Below are 22,582 nucleotides of genomic sequence, written 5' to 3'. Positions count from 1 at the left end.
TTTTCAATCATTCAGCATCACTTTAAGTATACAGCATACTACATATACTTGGATCTTGCTTTCTAAGGAGTATTAAAAAAAATTAATGCATGAGTTAAGCCTACATACACTGTAAAAGCCTAAGAGCTTCACACTGATAGAATTTTGTTTTAAAACAAACTGATAACTATGGGGTAAATCCAAACAAGGATTCCTGGGTAAAACAACAATCATGAAGCAATTCCTGCCTCATCATGATCGTGCAGCCATGAGTGCTGGTGACCCCTCTGCGGGTGCTGGTCGCCCCCCAGCCTCAAACAGGCGTTCCTCTTCCCCAGCCAAATCATCCAGGCAAGTTTCACTGCCTCTGCGTGATGAGGAGTTGGTGGGAAATACTCCCCCATCTCCACCGCCACCACGTTGATACTTGTCCAGTCTTTTTCACTGCACTAATGTAATGTTTCCTATTTCCTGATCAGGCATTGATTCCCCCTCCTTTTGCTCTGCAGGCGTCCATTTTTGATTTTGCAGGTCATCTAGGATGATGGGATACCAGGGCCAGGAGGTGTCGGGATGGCCCACCAGGACCTGCTAGTTTCCGGGAAAGAATGGATTGGCAGAAGGGTTACACAGCCAGTCAGTGGCTGGTGACATTCTCTTAGAGGTTCAGCCCATTTAATTGAAGGGAAACGGCGTCGTGAAGGCCAAACCTGCAGGGTAGGTGTCTGCAGACTCTGAATGAATGAACGGGCAGGTGAATGACTGAAGTGTCCCAGCTGGAAGGGAACACTGAGCCCTGGAGCTCATCTGAGCAGAGGACCGGCTTCTACAGGCATGTGTTTCATTAACACGGAGAAAAGGTGAAGTCCCATCGTGATCTAGTAACTTCACAAGCAGCTCAGATGCAACTTGACAGAGTTTCTGCTGTGGCAGAAGGGGCGGGTTCTGGGGTCCGCAGGCAAACCCACCGAGGGCCTCACCGAGGTGCTCACTCACTGTCCTGTCGGGATCCGGCCAGGAACCTGTGCCCGAGAGAGACCCTGTGGTCACGGAGGAACTGGGCTGGGAAGACTGGGGAAAAAGTTAAAGGAATACTCCTCCGTGTTCACTGAAGGCAAAGGGCAAAGATAAAGTCTGGCAGAAACAGAGGGAAGATCAGACAACGGCACGGCTATAGCTGGAGAGGAACCCGTCTCCTTGCTGGAGGTTAGGACACGGCTGGTCTCTTCGGCCCTGCCTGGTGGGCTGACACCTTTCCACGGGAAGGTGGGGGGCTCCACCAGGCCAGTGGTTCCCAAGCCACTGAGTGGGTCCTGAAATCAATTCATTGGGTTGGCACCAACATCTAGAAGAGGAAAACAATAAAAACCATGTGTGTGTTGATGAAACTTTTGTTTCGAGAGACAGGAGGTGGTCACTGGTCATGGTACAAAGCGCCTTCCTAGCTGTGTGGGAAGATTCAAAGACTGTGAAAGCCACAGCATCGGGGGACGCGCTCACCCTTCTGTGAGTCTGAGATCTGGGCCACGTGTGCATCACGACTCTCCTCGCTGCCCTGGTCTGGAGCCAGGACCCACCTCCTGCTGGGGGGCCCGCGGGCGGATTCTGTCTACCCTGGGGCCCCCCTTCCCCGGCAGATGTCGGTGCTTGAGGGAGCTGCTTGCTTTCAGCTTCTCATCCTGAGCGAGAATGAGGCCCATCGCCGGCACCTGCGGCCAGTGCATCCACCTGGGTCCGGAACAAATACCGCAGACCCGGCGCCGAAACACCAGGAACCACCCGCCTGTCGGCTATGCAGGCAGAGTCCAGACCAAGGGGGGCTGGGCCCTTAATCTGCTCCGTGCCCCCCGACCCCGGTTCTGGTGGTTTGCAAGTCCTCGGCTTGTAGAGACATCACTCCATCTCTGCCCCCGCCGTCGCCCGGCCTCCGTCCCTGTGCACGTCTGTGTCTGCGGCTAAATTTCCCCATTTCATAAGGACACCAGTCATGTTGTTGCATCAGAGCTGCCCTGCTCCAGTGGGACCTCACCTTCACTAGTCCCGCCTGCAACGACCCCATTCTAACTAGGTCACACTCAGAGGCACTGGGGTCAGGACCCCAACACGTGAACTTCAGGGTGACCCCTGACCCCACCTGCTGGCAAAGACCTTCCAGCCAGCGCCCAGGAAATTCTCAAGCCAAGGGGAGTTTCCCCGCTGAATGTTGACTGCCTTTTCTACAAAATAAAAATAAATACTTTGCCATTTTATTCTGAGTAAGAAGTGGAGTGAGGATTTGGGAGCCTTGTCTTCTCTCCTGTGTTATTTCCTCCCGTGATGCCTGGGTCCCAGGCACGTGGGGATAGCACCCATGTCTCCAAGGAGACTGCAAAAGGGGCTCCCAGAGCTGCTCAGGACAGAGCCGCCGGGACAACTGGAAGGCGGTTTGGGGGGGTCGAGCCCATTCAGACACCAAGTCCAGCCCCAAGCACAGCCCTCCGAAGAGGCCCGGGTGGGAAGCCACGACTCAGATTCTCCCACGTGTGAGCCTCGACTGACGTGTGCCCAGCTTGCCCGTGGGCCACACCAAGAGCGTTTGCTTTTCTTGTCTGTGGGCTCAGAGTTTGTCTCTGCCTTGAGCCTGGTTGTCCTGGGCAGGAACGTGGGCAGAAATTCACCCAGCGCGAGATTGCCAGGAACGGAAGTAATAGGAATCAGCCTGGTAATGATGACGACGTGCGCGTGCCTTTCAGCGCCTCCTCCCGAGAGACGCAGCCCCACAAATCCGTGGGTCCTGTGACCGCCCTCGGGCCACGTGTGGACGGGCCTGGCGTGGCCCCGTGCGTCCCCTCATGCTGTCTTCCCGCAGCTCACGGGTGGGCATGTGTGCCTTCTGCGGAACAGGAAGTTGTTTAAGACACAGGCTGGCAGCAGCCCTGACCGCTCTGGTGCGAGGCCACCGGCGCTGTCTTCTCTGTTCTAGAACAGTGCAGCAGGGAGGAAGCAGCTCCCAGAGGTGGCCGCTCCGTGGGAACTCAGAAATGCAGACTAAGAGCGGGGCTCTTAACGAGCTGGAAGCGTCGCCACGGAGAACGACACGGCGCTGTCTGCCCTCCGAGTGCGTGTTCACTGTGGCGCTCCTGTCCGTCCTGAAGCTGGCAGCCAGCGCCCCCCGCCTGCCCCTCGTGACACCGAGGGGACCCCGAGCCCTGGCGCCCCACCGAGATCGGCTCCCCTGGAGCAGGCAGGATCCATCTCCCAGGTCTTGTGGGCAGATTTATCTAGAACTTTCTCCCGTTGCCAAAGATAAAATCACCTCCGCGAAAGTGCTCCTGCCCTTCCGCCTCACGGGAGGCTGTGTGGACACTCAGCACTGATTTAAGCGCGAGAGGGACTTCTGTTCCCGCGTCATCAAGACCCCAGCATTTGCAGCGATTCATCTGAACCAGGTTAGAGGTCAACCCCATATTCTTTGTAGACAAATGATCACCTAGAAGACAGTCGTCATACGTGTCTCTGTTTGGGGGACTTGGGAGCCTCAAAATTGGAAAGAATGAGTCGATTGTAACGCCTCCTGGGGACCACGTGGTAGGCTGAGCCGTTGGAAATCCCTGTTTGTGCAGATCAAACATGGTCCAATACCCGCAGCGTCACTAGCCCCACCCGGTCCCTGGTGCCTTCCAGGCCCCTGCCCCAGGGGGGGCTCCCGCCCCTCGGGGCCCCCACAGGGAGGCGCGCCCTCCTCTCTCCATCCCCGGTCCCCCGGGCACCCACGCTCTGCTGAGCAGATGCCGGGCCTCCTGCCCCTGTCACCACAGGCAGAGCCTCCCCTTTGCTCAACGGCCTCCCCTCCAGACAGACGCACAACCCCCAGCACACAGGCTGCCTCACGCCCGCTGGGGGTGCGTTCATTTCTTCCACGAGCGGAGCGATCCCACGTTTCCCGGACTCACTGTTCGGGGCTACCCTGAACCCACCACTGACCCCCCCAGAGACACAAACGTACAGGCCTCATAACATTGTCCTCATGAGCCAGACCTGGGAGTCACGAGGCAGAGGGGTTCTAAAGGAGGGCTCCCGGGGGTGACTCTGTGACGTGGACTCCAGGCTCCGCGGCAGGGGAGCTGCTCTCACTCCCCTTCCTGGGCTGCAAGAGGCTCCTCACCACAAGGGGCGTGGTGCCGCTGACCATGTAATATCACCTTTCCCTGACGTTGACCATTTTAGCCTAGGCTTAGATTCTTATTGGTATCTGTCTTACTCCAGAGGAATCCAACCTACCCTCCTTCGTCTTTCTCTGCTGAACAGAAGCGGAAATGGAAAAGTTTCTGTGAGACGTGGGAGCGTGGGAAACAGTGCAGGGTAGAGGCCAAGAGCTGGTCAGATCCTGGCTCTGCCTCTTATTAGCTGTGCAACCTTGGTTAAGTTACTTCACCTCTCTGAACCTGTTTCATCGTCTGTAAGCTATGGAGTTACTGTGAGGATTAAACGAATTGACAGAGGTAAACAACTTGGGGCAGACAGAGTCTGGTTCATAAGAAATGTCAGGCATTATTACAAGACTTTTTGGCTTTTATTAAGATATAATTTACATACAGTGAAATCCATCCTTTTTACCGTCCAGTCCTGCAAGTTTTGACAAATACATAGGGTCATGTCGCCATTGCAACGAACAAGACAGAACAGGTCCGTCACCCCAAATTCCACGCCTCCATGTAGTCAATTCCTTCCACCACCCCCAGCCCTAAAAAGGACGGACCTGTTTCCTGTGCCTCTAGCGTTGCCCTTTCCGGAATGCCGTACACGCGGTGTCGTTCGCTGTGTAGACCGTGAGTCTGGTTTCCTCCGTCAGCAAATTGCCATGTCGTGTGCGTATCCGCCATCGCCTCCTTGATGCTCCACTGGAACCACCGTTTGTTTATTCCTCACCAGCAGAACGACATCCGACCTGTTTCCAGGTTTGGTAACTACAAATAAAGCCACTGTAACCATCTGCATAGTAGTTTTAGGGCGAATACAGATTTTCATTTCACTTAGGTAAATATCTAGAGATATGGTATAACTATGTTTTACTGTATAAGAAACTGTCAAAACAGATTTTTTTTTTTTTTTTGCAATTGACTAGAAGGGTTGAGTTGCCCTGGGTCCTCCTCAACATTTGATATATTCTATTGTTTAACCAATCTAATGAGCCTGCAGTGGTATGTTATTGTACTGTTAACTTGCATTTTCCTAGTAACTAGTAATGTTGAGCGTCTTGTCCTGTTTATTTGCCATCTGTATATCTTCTTTGGTCAGATGTCTGTTCAAATATTTTGCCCATGATTTATTAGTTTGTTTCCTTATGATTGCGTTTTGAGAGGTATTTGTACATTTTGGATACAAGTCCTTCACCAGATATGTGATTGGACAATATTTTCTACCAGTCTGTGGTTTGCTTTTTCATTTGCATAACATTGTTTTTCAAAGATCAGAAATTCTTAATATTGATCAAGTCCAATTTATCAATTTTCATTTTATGGATCATGCTTTTGGTGTCAAATATCAGAAATCTTTGCCTAATTCAAAGTCACAAATATTTTCTATGTTCTTTTCTAGACATTTTACAGTTGCAGATTTTACATTTAGGACTATGATTTATGTTGAGTTAATTTGTGTCCATGATGAAAGGTATAGATACTTTGTTTTGGTTTGATTTCTTGCATACTGATGCTCCATTGTTTCAACACCATTTGTTAAACAAACTCAGCTTTCTCTGTTGAGTTGCTTTTGCTGACACTTTGCTCTTTGAATTGCCAGATGGTGACAATCAGTTGATCACATATGTGTGGGTCTATTTCTGGATTCTTTCTTTTGTCCCACTGACATAAGATCTATTCTTTTTCAGATATCACATTGTGTTGGTCACTGTATGTTTACAACAAGATTTGAAATCAGGTAGCATGAATCCTCCCACTTTGGTCTTGATTTTCTAAATTGATTTAGCTATTCTGGTTCCTTTGTCTTCCCATATAAATTTAAGAAACCGCTTGTTAATTTCAACCAAAAAAATTGGGTGGGATTTTGATTGGGATTGCTACAGATCTGTAGATCACTTTGCAAGAAGCTGACATCTTGACATATCCAGTCTTCTGACCTTGCAATGACTTCATCTCTTTAGGTCTCCTGTGACTCCCCTCATCAAATTATGCAACAAAACCCTGCATAATTAGATTATACATAAATATTTCCTATTTCTTGGTGCTACTACAAATGGTACTTATTTTAATTTCCAATTGTCTGTTTCTAGCATATCGAAATGTGATTGTTTCACACACTGACTCTGTAACCCACCACCCTGATCAATCTGCCTTCAGTTCCAGCAGTCTTCCTGTGGATTCTTCAGGATTTTCTACAAAATTATATTATCTGTGAACAGTTTTGTTTTTCCTTTCCAATATATACACCTTCTATTTATTTTTCTTGCCTTATTTCACCAGTTCCAATACAATGTTGAATGATAAATAGGAGTGGTTAGAACAGACATCCTTTCGTAACTTAGAGTGAAAACATTAAGGATGCTTTTACTAAAGCTGACATTAGTTGTGGGCATTTAATAGAATCCTTTTATTAGGTTGAAGAAGTTACCTTCTTTCTACTCCTAGTTCGCTGAGCGTTTTGATCACGAATGGATGTTGAAATTTGACAAAGTTTTTTTCTGTATCTATTGCAGGTATAGTGAACTTTTTGGTAAAAAGTCAGATAGTAAATACTTTAGTCTTTGAGGGCAATATGGTCCCTGTTGTAACTACTTAACTCTGCCATTGTAGCACAGAAGCAGCCAGAGACAGTACATAAAAGAATGGGTGTGGCTGTATGTCAATAAAACTTTATTTACTAAAACAGGTGTTGATCCTATATCTTATGGCCCATAAGCCATCGTTTGCCAACCCTGATCTTTTGAAATCATCAGCTGGGTTTTTTTAATCCTGTTCATATGATGAGTCACATGTGATAGATTTTGAGTGCTGAACCAGTCCTGTATTCCCAGGATAAACCCATTTGGTCATGACATAGTTTCTTTTCTATATTTTTGAGATTCAGTTTGCTAAAATTTACTTAACAATGTTTGCATCTATGTTCATGAGTGATATTGGCCTCTGGTTTTTTCTCCTTCTGATGTTTTTGTCTAGTTTTGGTTTCAAGGTAATAATGGCCTCCTAGAATGAGTTGAGAAGTGTTCCCTCTTCTTGATATGTCTCTATGAAATGGAAATTATTTCTACCTAAAATGTCTGGCGTATACACACACACACACACACACACACACACACACACACACACACACACATCTCTGGAATTCTCTTCCGACCCCATCTTTGAACTCCAGCTGCTTTGGCCTCTCCCTGCCCCCAACCCCATCTCCTCCACACACTGAGACCGCTGGGCTCGGCTGTGTCCCCCATCACTGCCTGGCCTGGAAAGTCTCCAGGCAGTAAACTGGAGGGACCATAGGGAACCCTTCATTAGTTTCCCCTCTCAGGGACTTCTATCCTTTGCTGCCTGTCTAGTGTACGTGAAATCATTATTTCATATACATATTTTTTCTAGTTTTTAAATTAACTTGGGAGGATAAATCTGGTCCTTGTTATTCCATCTTTTCCAGTCATGAAAATTCAAATACTAGATTATACTGATGTGATTCCATTGGGAATCCTGTAGCTATGACAATCTCTGCATTTTAACCCAGAGAGAAGATTCAGGTGGCCTGGAAAGAGCAGAGGCCAGAGACCCTAGCCCCCTGGGTTCTTTCCCAGCTAGGTCACCTGCGGCCACAGTGACCTTAGGCAAAACCTGCCTCTCCGGGGTCTCGCCTGTAAAAGGAAAGTGAACATCATTCCCGAGCTTCATCAGGTGCATTGATGGTCAAATGGAACCCCACCTGCATAGGGACCATGCGAATGTTGTCATGATATGTGCTCCCTTGGGACTCCCAACTCCACAAATAAGCAAATTTAAGATGTAAATTTTTATATTTATTGATGAACTGTATGTTTTTCCATAAATTCCCAGCCTGAATTATCTGCCAAAATTTCCTATACAATTTCCTCTTAAAAATACAGATGTGGTTTTAAATATTCAGTGAGAGGATGATGTTGGTAATAATCTCTACGATGTAGAAAATCCCTGGAAGGACAACACACAGGGAGGGCATGACAGCTACGGCTCCAAGAGGAAACTAGAGCCAATGATTGGAACGGCCTGACCTATCACGGACAGACTTTTTCAATTTAAAAATTGTACCATTAAAAATACAAATGTGGTACTTAGATAAAATTTAGCTTAGTATTTTTAAAGCCTGAAGCATCTTGAAGGACACTGGAACTGCAGACATCTTCCCTTCCTTGTTGCCAGCCCAGACAGCTCTGCCTCTGTGATTTCCGGGGTGTCTGAAAAGTCCTCTTGGTCCCCGGCACTGTCCCCGACATCCTGACTGTGCCTAGACACCCGGTTTAGACTTGGGGCTCTGTTGAGATTGAAGTGTCCCATGGGATAGATATAATTTTATGCCATAATCATTACTTTCTTATTAACATTAGCTTTAACAAAAGATTCATTCACTCACTCAGTAACTATCTACTGAGCATCTGCTCAGAACAAGGGGTTCTTTTCCAACAACCTACGGAGTAGCCAACGACTAGTTATTTCTCACGGGTTCAACAAATATAAACGTCTAAACCTGAAGGTTTTTCTTAAGTGTTCCAGGCTGTACTTATATGGAGTTTTGGGAAAACCGAACGGAGGCAGGTCTTCTTGGTGAGCTTTGTGAGTAGGGCTGGTGGGAAGGGCAGCTTCCTGCAGGGGAGGTCGTCCCCTGACAGCAGGGACCCTCATGGGAAAAAGCTGCCTGAAGTGGCCCCCACCCCCCATGCTGCTCCCCTTCCTTGGCAGCGGGACCAGTGAGTCCTACACAATCATGCGTGCGAAGGGGTGAACAGGAGGGAGGGTGGAGAATCGCCCTTTTGGGGGGTGAAGCATCTTATAAAATGTGTGTCCAGGACCAAGGACAGCAGCCAAGCGGTCGGGGCATCGTCCATAGAAGGAAGCAGTGCCCCCACGCACGGCAGACGACACAGATGACGCTAGCGTGTGCTCAGAGCGAGGAGAGGCGCACGGGAGGCATGACGACGTGGCCCCCACCCCGCGCCCGAGTGCCCAGCACGCACTCTCGGCTCTGGGCCCCTGCAAGGAAGGATGTTTCGACAGCCTCACCCGAGGCCACGTCACGTCACGTGCTCTGCGAAATACTGCTTTCGCAGAGCTCACGGTTGTCTAAAGTTGAAAAGATGTTTGGAATCCTGCCTTAACTCTTCACCAAAGCTTGATCGTTATACTTATTTTTCCTCCAGGAAAGAAGAACTCAGAAAATGATCAACACGCAAAACAATCGGTTCTGGACACAGTCCTTCAAAATACTGGAAAATCTCCAGGTAAATGGGAACAACAGTTTGGCTCTAATAGGGATTCTCTTCACTGGTGAGAAGGGACGTAAGGCATCCACTCAAGGGCCCCACGTGCCCTGAGAGCAGCTCCGGAGGAGCAGGGGGCGCCGTCCCGGGGGGACCAGCGTGGGCGCACAGGGGTCTCCTGGCCCAGCACGTGCACGTTGCAGGAGTCCCGGGCCACCTGCGGGCGTCGCCTCCCTTCCCGCTGGACCGAGCGAGGCCGTGCCTCTTTCCCAGGAATAACGGGGACGCGGGGCCCCGTGACACACCCACGTGCGGCGGTCTCCGGCCCCCGTGACCGGGCCCAGGGAGGTCCCGCACGGCCTGTGGGATGCGTCCTCCTCTGCAGGCGCCCCCACCCCGCCTGGGACCCCGCTTCCCCCCCCCCCCCAAGGCCTCCTCACCGCTGAAGTCGGTCCCCGCATTCCCCCGTGCCTTCTGCCCTGGGCCCACGCCTGTCACCGGGACCTTCCTCTGAGCCTCTTCCCTAGGCTGGCCTCCTGTCCTCCCGGCCTCGCCGAGGTAGACTTGGCAGCCGCGTGGAGGCTCCAGGCGACTCCTCCAGCGCACCTGCCACCCGCGTTCGGCCTCACCTGACGAGCCCCGAGCGCCTGCCTCACGCCAGGCACTGCCTCAGTTCCCGGCATTTACCGCCTCCAGCCCCGACCCAGGGCCCCGCCCTCGCCGAGCGCACGTCCCAGGCCCTCGGGGAGGCTCAGGCGGCCTCAGCGGCCCAGCCTGGGGGAGCTTCTGGGTCCTGACGCTTCCTACCGGCTGCTCCTCCGGGCCCCCATCATCCCCATACGGCAGGGCCTCCATCCCGTCCTTGGCTCAACGCCCCGGAGGACAGGCTTCCAGGCTCGGCACTGGGACCTCCCGGGGGTTCAAGGTGTCGTCAGGCACAGGCCCAGCTTCTCTGAAGTGGGGCCTCCCCGCCTTGGACTTTGGGGCCGGAGCTGGTCCGGGGGCTCCGCCCACCTCCCTGACGGCTCCTCCCCGACCTTGGCCGAGGCCTCTTCTTCCCCCAGAGCTGCCGGCTCCCTCCCCTCCTCGCTCGCTGACCATCTCCCCTCAACCCACGCTCCCCACTTTCCCTCCGTGCAAACACATCCGGGTCGCCTGGGGCTCTGTCCTGCGTCTTTAACATCCTCTGAGCCCGACCGGGGTGACGCCCAGCACCTTAAACTCAGAACGCCCGGCCGGCCTCCGTCCCCCGCTGGACGCCCGCCTCTCCCGTCTCCTTCCAGCCTCACGGCTCTCCCGCTTGCTGTCCACAGGCCAGGGGCCCTTGGAGGGGTTTCAGGCGTCTCCAGACGGGACCCCACGGGAGGTTCTGAAATGCAGGCTCACGGCAGTGCATGGAACTCCTAGAATTTATCAAGGAAATCTCTCTCCGAACAGGAAACTCCTTCCAGTAAGTGGAAGAGGAGGAGCGGGGCCCAGGAGAGTCGCGGAGAGCCGTCGGGAGGCCGTCCGCCCTGAGGGAGCCCCCAGAGCAGCAAGTCCAGACTGCGCGAGAGCCCCCCCATCCTTAGCAATAAAGCGTATATGTGCACACACAGACGTACTGTTAACTGCTCCGCAGGCAGAAGGTTGTTCTGTTCATGTGACCTTAAGTAGAGGTCGTTTACTTAAACGTTAAGCTAGAGGGTATGTGCTTTTCTTTTTGTTTTTGTTTTGGTAAAGAAACAAGGAACCAAAAGTAATTCCATTTGAAAGGAAGAGCATTGAAATGTTCCTCTTTTCTAACAGGATAAGGTTTGAGATCCTCTGAGAATTCTGTCTGTGAAGAACCAGAGCCTGAAGGCCTGAACGGCAGCCCTCCGACCTCCCCTTCTCAGGCAGTAAAGTGCACACGCGTGTACAACATGCACGTAGACACACACACAGACGTGCACGCACGCACGATGCCATTGTGTCCTCGCGTTTGCCGGGCTGGGGAAATGCAACCTGGGTCTCTCTAGTGTGGGAGATGAAGCCGTGCTCCAAGTGGGGTTTCTGACCTATAGCACTTTCTTGGCGGGGCGACTAGAGCACAGCTTTTGGCAGGTTTTTTTAATCCAAACCCATTCTGACTGTGGGCAGGTTGTACCTCTGCCTGACTCGTGGAAAGAGTTCCTTAGGACAAAGTGGGGTTGTCCCATTTCTCCAGAAAGGCGGGTCTGAAGAAGGTCGTGAATCCTGCCTTAGAAGTAACCACGGAGAGAGAACTTCTGTTCCGAGGTGCACACTTGGCAATGGATTGGTGTTGGTTCTAAAACCCCACTTTTTTTTTTTTTTTATAAATTTTTATTTATTTATTTATTTTTGGCTGCGTTGGGTCTTTGTTGCTGCGCGCGGGCTTTCTCTAGTTGCGGCGAGCGGGGGCTACTCTTTGTTGCAGTGCGCAGGCTTCTCATTGTGGTGGCTTCTCTTGTTGCGGAGCACAGGCTCTAGGTGCGCGGGCTTCGGTAGTTGTGGTGTGTGGGCTCAGTAGTTGTGGCTCGCGGGCTTCAGTAGTTGTGGCGTGCGGGCTCAGTAGTTGTGGCTCACAGGCTCTAGAGCGCAGGCTCAGTAGTTGTGGTGCACAGGCTTAGTTGCTCCGCGGCATGTGGGATCTTCCCGGAGCAGGGCTCGAACCCGTGTCCCCTGCATTGGCAGGTGGATTCTTAACCACTGCGCCACCAGGGAAGTCCCTAAAACCCTGCTTTTAAAGGCAGCTGGAGATTAGATCAAACTAAACCCTCTTATTTGTAATTGCCAGCTGTGTGCTTTTCTCAGGACAGACAAAACCCTTCTCTCGTTCCCTGATGTCACCAAGACGACTGTAAAATAGAGGACTGGGGGATTGGAATCAGAGAATGAGGCCTTTAATCCAAAGCCGAGACCCCAGACGAGGAAGCTGAGGCACAGAGAGGTCCTAAGACTCGCGAGTCACCAAGTAACTCGGTGGCCGAGCAGGAAGCAAATAGCTCTGATTTCCAGCCTCTCCTATTTCTACGGCATCATTCTGCAGCTCCCTATCAATAAATGGATGTTTCAGTGCTGTCTTTTTCTGTTTGGAGACATACAATTTTAATTTTTCTGTTTTATGCTTGAATCTCAGAGAACATTTTTCGAGCACTTTGTGATTTGAAAGTTGTTTCCCTGCATGTGATGCCAGTGAACCCTTAGCACGTTACCTTTTAAGTGACCAAATAGACTTTAAACATGTTTGTAAGAAAATGTTTTTCAGCTAAAGATCTCACGTGATGTTTTTCAACTCAGGATGCACTTTTCCTGCTTGATTCTGAATCCCAGGTAACAGAGCTTCATGCAGCTCTCCCGACAGCCCCACACGGCCCAGGTCCACAGGCAACACGCAGGGCGTCCAACCCCAGGGTGATTCTCTCCTCCCACGGAGGGTCTGGCCGGTCCTGTCTCCGCCGGCTTCCACCCGGTCCCCAGATGTCCGTGGGAGTTCAGGCTGATCCCTGCATGCCGGGGCAGCTGGTTCTTCTCTCCATGTCTGGGTTACGCCATCCATTCTGGATGCGTCCGACCTCAGCCGTGCATTCATAGCTCCCTCCAGAGCTCTGCCTGAGTTCTCACCACAGAGTGAGAACTTCCAAGTCCCTTCACAGACACGAGAAAGACCAATGATAGTGGGTGTTAGCTTTTGGATAAAGGGAAAGGTAACTGTTTTACAATCTCCTTCCCTTTGCTGACCTTTACCTCCTGACGCTGACTTTTCCTGCCTGAGGACGCTCGTAGGTTTTAGGAAATGAGCTGGAAACATGGAGGAACACAGAGGGGGCAAGCTGAGTCTCAGCAGGGGCCCCGGCCATCTAACCTCCACCCTGCTGGCCAGGGTACTGACACACCGAGCTCTGTGATCCTCATCCTGTTTTTAGACCCTCGATGTGTGTCTTTCTGTTAGATCTGATTCAGCTAAAAATGTGCTGTGTGTTCAGCTTCAAGACAGTCAACGACTCTCATGGCAAAGGCAATGTGTTTGTAGAGACCTCAGTTACAAAATTAACAAGGCAGATTTCGTTGTCTTTGGTGAGCCAAAAAAAGGACAATACAAACTCTAATGAAGGGCGACATGGGAAAGAAGACTTAAGGACGATTTGGAAGGAGATGGCTTATCATTTACTAAATTCGATTGACTAACGAGCAGTGTTGCTTCAGCTTATTCAACAACAGAAGCATCGTTCCGAAATGGCAGCAAACCTCCTGAGCCGTGGCTGGGAGCCGGGAGGAGGGCGTGAAGACGAGAGAGCCTCACGGCCAGCACGCGGCGGCCCGGCACGCCCAGGAGGCCCAGGGGCTCTGTGGAATCTCTTGTCCGAAGTTTCACGCCATGTCCCGGCGCCTGAGGAGGGCGGGAGGTGGGGAGAGGCTGCCCAAGGCCTGTCGTAGCAGGCCCGGGGGGTGCGGGCTGGCAGGCGCTCAGGTGCCCAGAGAGGAGCAGGCAGAGGGCAGGCCCGTCCCCCGGGGGGTGAAGACCACTGCGGGCAGGACCAGCCCCGTCCCCACAGGGAGCATCTCCAGACAACTGGCCACGGGGGCCGCCGCGGAACGACTGGGGCAGGGCTGGCCCTCATCGAGGCTACACTTGCTGCGAGACCACAGTCCGATTGTACGGGTGGCTCAGCGGCCACGGCCCTGAGCCCTGGTCCATCTGTGCTCTTCCGCGTCCACTCTGTCCTTCAGCGGACAGGAATCAGGCGTCCCCGTGTCCGTGTCCCACCGCGACAAAGCACCACTAACCGGATGGCTTCGAACCACAGACATTTATTCTCTCTCAGTTCTGGAGGCTGGAGGCCTGAGATCAAGGTGCTGGCAGGGCCGAGGCCCTACAGAGGCGGAGGCGGGGCAGGGAGGACCCTTCAGTGTCGGCCTCACTCTTCACTCTGCCCCCTCCTCCTCCTCGTCCGTCTGTGTGTCTCTTGGGAGGGCACCCACCCAGATGACGCACAATGACCACCTCATCTCAGGAACCTTGATTAAATCTGCAGAGATCTTTCTTCCAAATAAGGGTTTGATGTGAACATGTCTTTTGGGGGGGCCACCATTCGCCCCACTGCCATCCCCAACATACAGGACACACAAATCCCATCAGTTAGCGCATCACAGCTGGGTGACGACAATTTGATCCCACTCCCTCCCGCGACTCTGACCCTCCTCGGAGCTGCTGGGGTCCCGGGAGGAGCGGAGGAGAGGGGAGGGCGCCACCCCTCCAGGAGATCCAGGCTGCACGGCGGCGGGAGGAGCGCGTGGGACCCCAGCGGCCACGGCGGGTGCCCCGGGGGCTGCGCAGGGTGTGCCGAGCTGGGCCTCAGCCCCGGGAGTGAGGGTCCGGGTCCCACCACCAGGGAAGCCGCCAGAGCCACGGGCGCTGCTGAGAGCAGGGTCTTAGAAAGGACGCTCGGGGGGGAGACGAGGAGGACCACTTGCGGCTCCAGAGCACCTGCACCGAAGGGGCTGTTCCTCCCACCGCTCCCCCCAAATCAACCTCCCGCGGGAAGATGAGTGCTGCACGAGGTGGCGGGGGCCTCGCCCCAGAGGAGAGCGCTGTCCAGACCCGGCGGGAACGGTGGCCAGCTCTCAGGCCTGCGGCCCTGGGATGACCGTCACGTGGAGCAAGGAGGTGGCCAGGAGTCGCCAGCGAGCAGCCCTGCCCGAGCCCCTCAGGAAGCTCCCCACCCAGCCTGCACCCTCTGGGTCCCCCCACCGAGCGTCATCGGCTCTCCCGTGCCCACGCGTCTCCAGAGAATCCTGCCTGCGGCTGTCGGACAAGCACGCGGCCCACCCGATGTCACGCGCTGAGCGCAGGCCCCAGAGATGCACCCCGAGGAGGGCAGGAGCCGGGACCCACAGCCAGGCGGCTGACGCGAGCCGTCAGTCAAGTGACGCGTCTCTGCGCTTCTTCCCGGTCTGTGAACGGCTGAGCAGGAACCAGCGTGAGCCTCTGGGGGCAAAGTGAGTGGACGTCTCAGAGCTGCGTGGGTCCTGGCGCTGAGGCCGCACGGTGGCATGGAGCGCTGAGCAGGGCCGTGCAGATAAAGCGGGCAGTGACACGGTGGGCACACATCGGCCTGGGCACGGCCGGGGCTCCCTCCTCGCCTGGAAACGAGGCGGGGCTTCTCTGCCCTCTGCAGAGGAGATTCACAGAGATATCTGCAGATTATCGTGAAAAAACCTATCAGCTCCGGGAGTGATGATTTAAAATAGGTTATCTGTGAGAACCCAGGGGACACAACACATCAAGCTAGCGCTGCCCCTGTGCTGATGGGGACCTGGGGCGCGGGGGGGACTGCCAGGGCGGGGCAGCCCCCAGTGTGACAGTCAGCAAACGCCCTCGTTCTGCCCCTGTCCCAGAGGGTGAAGCCACGCGTCAGGCTACAGGGAGCCTAACTTGGGGGCTAAATCTGCCTTATCCTGTTCCTTAACCTTTGCATCTTTTCATGGACCCGGACGCCAGGCGGGGCAGCTCCGCCCCCGGACCCTGCCGCCTGCGTGGTGACCCCGGCCCCCATGGGCCTCCTCCAGGTCTTGTGAAAGGCACAGAGGACGAGGAAAGGAAACCGGCGCTGGGGCCTCCTGCAGCCCTCCCTCCCCTGCACCTGCGGGGTCCCCACCCGAGATCCTGCAGATGAAGCGGCCTCTGTTGGTCCAGGAGCAGGACGACGACGAGGGCTGCTCAGGACGGCTGCACGGGATTCCTCCTGTGGCCCCAGCAGCCGGGCACACCGACGGGCACCCAGCTCAGCACGGGCGGCCGGGAGCCCGGCCGGAGCCGCGACCAAGACGCCCTTTTCTTCCCACACCTTCAGCCTGAACACTCGCGATCCAACAGCCCTTCGGACTCCCTCCCCCTCCAGCTGGAGACCCTCAGCCTCTGCGTCTTCCACCAGCAACACGAGGACGCCGCCCCCCTGCTCGTCCCCCCCACCTCTCCACACCAGCGTCCAGGGTGCAGGCGAAGGAAGCACATCACGGGGACAACCCGGAATCCGTTCCATTCATACTAAGAAAATGAACCGCGTGCCACCTTTAGTATTTTACGATTGACAAATTATCAGCAACACCCCCCAAATCCTGACTACGCAGTGCGCTTGATGGTGCAATTACGAACTGACCTCAAATCGTGGTCTCTGAGCTTCTTAAAACGAGAACTATGATTCAAAAATTCCAGCACGAATCCCAGTGAGCATGTATGTTTATTTAAGTTGTATACGAATGTTAATACATATTATATTAACATCACAAAAAGCAGAAATTTTAAAAGGTAAGATAAATTATTTTAAAATAATTTTCGGGACTTCCTTGGCGGTCCAGTAGTTAGGACTCCATGCTTCCACTGCAGGGGGCTTGGGTTCAATCCCTGGTCAGAGAACTAAGATCCCACAAGCCACGCGGCACGGCCAAAAAATAAAAATAAAAATAAATAATTTTAACTTTATCAACTTTTTTTGCTTTACTAAAATATGGCATAAATAATAGTGATTTTAGTGAGTTCCGTGCTTGAAGATGCTTCTTTATCTCTGAAACACCAGGTTTAACACTCTGTGGTACAACCATCTGACATGACATTTAAGTTCAGTTAATTCTGATACGTGGTATTTTATTTATTTATTTATTTATTTAATTTTTGGCTGTGTTGGGTCTTCGTTGCTGCGCGTGGGCTTTCTCTAGTTGCAGCGAGCAGGGGCTACTCTTCGTTGCGGTGCGCAGGCTTCTCATTGCGGTGGCTTCTCTTGTTGCGGAGCACTGGCTCTAGGTGCTTCTCTTGTTGCAGAGCACGGGCACTGGGCTTCAGTAGTTGTGGCACACGGGCTCAGTAGTTGTGGCTTGCGGGCTCTAGAGCCCAGGCTCAGTAGTTGTGGTGCGTGGGCTCAGTAGTTGTGGCTTGCGGGCTCAGTAGTTGTGGCGCACAGGCTCAGTTGCTCCACGGCATGTGGGATCCTCCTGGACCAGGGCTCGAACCCGTGTCCCCTGCATTGGCAGGCAGATTCTTAACCACTGCGCCACCAGGGAAGCCTTGATACTTGGTTTTAACGACTATCACGTCTGGAAAAGATTCCTCACCGGGACACGCATATCAGAATGAGAAGCGCGTCACTGGCTGGACTTATTCATCGCGTGGGGGTCAGTCCAACCCGCTGACCAATTCTACAGGGGATTTTGTTAAAGTTTGGGCAGTAAATCTCTGTGCTTCATGACAACCATCAGTTGCTGCTCCAGACCACTTAGAATGTGTTGCATTTTAACAATTCTAATAAATGGGCCCAACCAACTGAAACCCTCCACTTGGAATATCTTAAAACAAGTTTAAAAAGTGGATTCCTGGGGCTTCCCTGGTGGCACAGTGGTTGAGAATCCGCCTGCCAATGCAGGGCACACGGGTTCGAGCCCTGGTCTGGGAAGATCCCACATGCCGCGGAGCAACTAGGCCCGCGAGCCACAACTACTGAGCCTGCGCGTCTGGAGCTTGTGCCCCGCAACAAGTGAGGCCGCGATAGTGAGAGGCCCGCGCACCGCAATGAAGAGTGGCCCCCCCCCGCCGCAACTAGAGAAAGCCCTCGCACAAAACGAAGACCCAACACAGCCAAAAATAAATAAATAAGTAAATAAATAAAAAATCCTTCCCTCTAAAAAAAAAAAAAACCCTTTAAAAAAAAAAAGTGGATTCCTAAGTTTTTTAAGTGTTTAAGCCCAACTTACAAAAAAAAAAGGGATACATATCATTATTCACGATAAAATCCCATAACGATTATATAACATTTCTGAACGTTCATTTTCAAAACGTTTTCTCTGCAGACACGTTTATTTCGAAAAGTAGCTGCTTCCTCACTTGTCACTCGGGAGGTTCCCCTCGCGGCTGGCTGCGCGTCTGAATGCTGTTGGAAATGTTTGCTCAGTGGCCACTTCTCCTCAAGGGAAGACCCGCAAATTCAGACATTTATTCTTCAGTAAAATCAAACATCTGACTGTGTGCAAGCTCATCCCTGAGGTTACAGGGCATCAGAGAGGACTTTCAGGGCCTCTTCCCATCTCCTGGCAAAATACTGTGAAGATTCCACTACTTAGAGGATAAACTGATGCTTCTGCTTCTGCTTGGGCTGCGAAGGCCAAGTGGAAACGGGGGCAGCCCAGCTCCTTCCCAGGCAGGGCCGTCGCAGGGGCGCGTGTGCTGTGATGCACCGGGAAGGGGGCAGCCCAGCTCCTTCCCAGGCAGGGCCGTCGCAGGGGCCCGTGTGCTGTGATGCCCCGGGAAGGGGGCAGCCCAGCTCCTTCCCAGGCAGGGCCGTCGCAGGGGCCCGTGTGCTGTGATGCCCCGGGAAGGGGGCAGCCCAGCTCCTTCCCAGGCAGGGCCGTCGCAGGGGCCCGTGTGCTGTGATGCCCCGGGAAGGGGGCAGCCCAGCTCCTTCCCAGGCAGGGCCGTCGCAGGGGCGCGTGCGCTGTGATGCCCCGGGAAGGGGGCAGCCCAGCTCCTTCCCAGGCAGGGCCGTCGCAGGGGCGCGTGCGCTGTGATGCCCCGGGAAGGGGGCAGCCCAGCTCCTTCCCAGGCAGGGCCGTCGCAGGGGCCCGTGCGCTGTGATGCCCCGGGAAGGGGGCAGCCCAGCTCCTTCCCAGGCAGGGCCGTCGCAGGGGCGCGTGTGCTGTGATGCCCCGGGAAGGCCGTCGCAGGGGCCCGTGTGCTGTGATGCCCCGGGAAGGGGGCAGCCCAGCTCCTTCCCAGGCAGGGCCGTCGCAGGGGCCCGTATGCTGTGATGCCCCGGGAAGGCCGTCGCAGGGGCCCGTGTGCTGTGATGCCCCGGGAAGGCCGTTGCAGGGGCCCGTGTGCTGTGATACCCCGGGAAGGCCGTCGCAGGGGCCCGTGCGCTGTGATGCCCCGGGAAGGCCGTCGCAGGGGCCCGTGTGCTGTGATGCCCCGGGAAGGCCGTCGCAGGGGCCCGTGCGCTGTGATGCCCCGGGAAGGGGGCAGCCCAGCTCCTTCCCAGGCAGGGCCGTCGCAGGGGCGCGTGTGCTGTGATGCCCCGGGAAGGCTGTCGCAGGGGCCCGTGTGCTGTGATGCCCCGGGAAGGGGGCAGCCCAGCTCCTTCCCAGGCAGGGCCGTCGCAGGGGCCCGTGTGCTGTGATGCCCCGGGAAGGCCGTCGCAGGGGCGCGTGCGCTGTGATGCCCCGGGAAGGCCGTCGCAGGGGCGCGTGCGCTGTGATGCCCCGGGAAGGCCGTCGCAGGGGCCCGTGCGCTGTGATGCCCCGGGAAGGCCGTCGCAGGGGCGCGTGCGCTGTGATGCCCCGGGAAGGCCGTCGCAGGGGCCCGTGTGCTGTGATGCCCCGGGAAGGCCGTCGCAGGGGCCCGTGCGCTGTGATGCCCCGGGAAGGCCGTCGCAGGGGCGCGTGCGCTGTGATGCCCCGGGAAGGGGGCAGCGAGGAGGAGCACATCCGAGACGATGCGAGGCCTGTGGTCCCGGAGGAGCCGTGCCCCGCAGACCCCCGCGGGGCAGCTGAGACGCAGGAAGAGCGGCCTGGAGACCCCGAGAGAAACGCTGGGCCCCTCACTCCTCTGGGGGCCGGCATGTGGGGCCCTCTGTGCCCCTGCTGGGGACACGCAGGAGCCAGGCCCCCTTGCCCGCCAACCGCAGGGCAGAGGCTTGTCCGGGGGACCCCTCCCCACACGTACGGCTGGCGTCCCCGACACGCGGGCGGCATGGTGCTGCGCCCCCCGGCAGGGCTCTCAGGATTCGGAAAGCCCTCCCCCTCCGCAGCCCCAACCTGTGACCCCTCCGGTCCCCTGTCGGGGGCTCCCAGCTCCCGCCCGTGGTGCCGGGGTCACCGGGGCCCCCAGGGCTGGAGCACACGGCTCAGCCCTTCTGGAATCTGCCCTGAAGCCTTGGGTGGACCACGTCAGGCTTCAGGATGCCCTCAAAGGGCTTGGTGCTCCCTTGAGGGGCCCGGGGTCAGGCGCAGCTTCTCTGTGCGCCCAGGCTGGTGGGGTGACCCCAGCCAGCTCAGGCCTGCAGCCCCCAAAACGAAGCGGCCTTCCCCCAGCCCCACCCTTCACGTCAGGGCATCTAAGGGAAGGACCCCAGCTCTCCGCCAGGGAGGGTGGGCAGCACAGGCTGCAGGACGGGGCGGCCCGTCAGGTGTGGGCGGAGGCTGAGACAGGCCACCCCGGCCCGAGCATCCCCGCGGGCAGGTGAGCCGCAGGCCCCTCCCAGGACACGAGCCCAGCTCTGCGAGAGGAGGGTGAGTAGAGGGGCGCTCTGACGGCAGAGGCCGGCCCGCACTCCCGGTGGGCACAGACGCAGGCTCTCGGGCTCTCTGGCGCCCCTCGGGGGGACAGGCTTAGCTTACCGGTGGAAACCGGGGAACGTGTGAGACAGCCAGTCGAAAGCGCTTGTCAGCAGCATGAATCTGGGCTCCAGGCAAGTTGCTATGCGATTTTCCCCGGCTGCATTTTTATTAAAACCTTAAACCAGAATAAAGGCAGAGAGATGATACAAATTTATTTCTCTTCTTGAAGAGACACCTGGCAACACGTCCACAGAACAATATCCATAATCACTTAGTCAAATTTCCATACCATTTGACTCAATTTTCTGGAAAGCAGAGGCTTATTTTTGGCGCAGAGAGATCCGTGTGATTCACGCCCCCCTGCGCCCCAAGCCCCCGCGGAGCTGGGCGAGGCCGGCGGGGAGGCTGCGGCGGCAGTGCCCCGGCCCCGGGCGCCTTCTCCAGGTGGGCGGCGGGATCTGACCCAGTGTCCCCGGGGGCCCCGGTCCCAGTGCGCAGCTTTAGCACCTGGCGGCCCGCTCTGGCCGGGCTTGGCGACCTCAGCCACCTCACCTCCTGAACCTGCGTCGCCCCGCAAAACACACAGCAATGGAAACACCTCTGGGGCGGCTGGAGGGGAGGGAAAGCACGGGCGCTGCCCGGTAGCCCCGGGGTCCGTCCCAGCCTTCCCGCCCCACGCTGGGTCCCCGGCCCACACCCCTGCTGCCGCTGCAGTTTCTGTCACGCTCCCCCCTCACGTGGCTGTGGTGCCTCGTGACCCAATTTGAGTGTGACCGTGGCCATTTGATCAAAGGGCTCTTTTCCCAACAAGTGGGATTTTCAGCTTGGCTGTGCCCTTCTGCCCTGCAAAGCCGGCAGGACACATCCTCCCCAGTGACAGAGAATCACACGCTGGGAATTCTGCTGGCGACATGGTCCAAGGCTAAGCCAACAGGCGGGAGGACGGCAGGTCCTTCCAGCCCGAGGACGGCCTTTGGCCTTCAGCCTCGGCGAGTGGCCTCCTGCGCGGGGGGAGGGCTGGGCCTGCGTGGGCCCGGGCAGGGGCTTCTCTCCACTGAGCGCACGGCCCCAGGACCGCGGACCTCGTGCGCCGGGCCCTGCATGCAGCTCCCCAGCCGCGGCAACCTAAAGCTCAGAATGATTACCACCTTCTGGGTGAAACGGCGGCCCTGCCCTCCCGGGGCCGCGCGGGGCACCTGCCTCCAGATGGCTCAGCCTGCAGCGGGCTCTCCCCTCCCCGCCCCAGCACGCAGCCCCCCGCTCCCCGAAGCCGCTGCCGACTCTGGTTGGTGAGACCCTGCTCGGGGGTGACAGGCTGCCCGACCCTCTGCGGCCAGCACCTCCGTCTTCCAGGCCCACAGCCCCTCCTGAGTGAGCCCCTCGACCCGGCCCGGCCCGGGCTCCTCTCGGAAGCGACTCCACAGCCCACGACTCGGCCTGATTACCTGATGGCTCCTAAGTCAAAGGGCGTTTCTGTCCCCAAATCTAGAGTGGCGTTTTCTAGAGTGGCTTCTACTGAGGAGACATCTCTGGAGAAATGCTTCAGATAAATTAAAAGCAGGCTCCAAGTTCAAAAAGCTTCGGGCAGTTTCTCCGGGAGATACACAATACATCACCATTTCTGGGAAGCTCTGCAGTAGAGAAACTTCCTTCAAATTCCTGATTGTATGAATCTTTAAACTGAAATTAAACGTAAATCCTAAGAAGTTCTGACCTTCGCCCTGGGTCCATCTCTGCACAGCCAGCGCCCCTGACGCCCCTTTTCTTCTAAAGGGACTCTGCACCCACAGGAATCGGATGTGGGTAAAAACTGAAAGGATGCATCACGCAAGCAGCGAGGGGGGCGTTCCCTCTGGATCTGCACTGAAAGTC

The sequence above is a fragment of the Balaenoptera acutorostrata genome, chromosome 18 (genome assembly GCF_949987535.1).
Source record: "Balaenoptera acutorostrata chromosome 18, mBalAcu1.1, whole genome shotgun sequence".
NCBI classification, from domain to species: domain Eukaryota; kingdom Metazoa; phylum Chordata; class Mammalia; order Artiodactyla; family Balaenopteridae; genus Balaenoptera; species Balaenoptera acutorostrata.
This window is presented reverse-complemented; position numbering follows the sequence as displayed.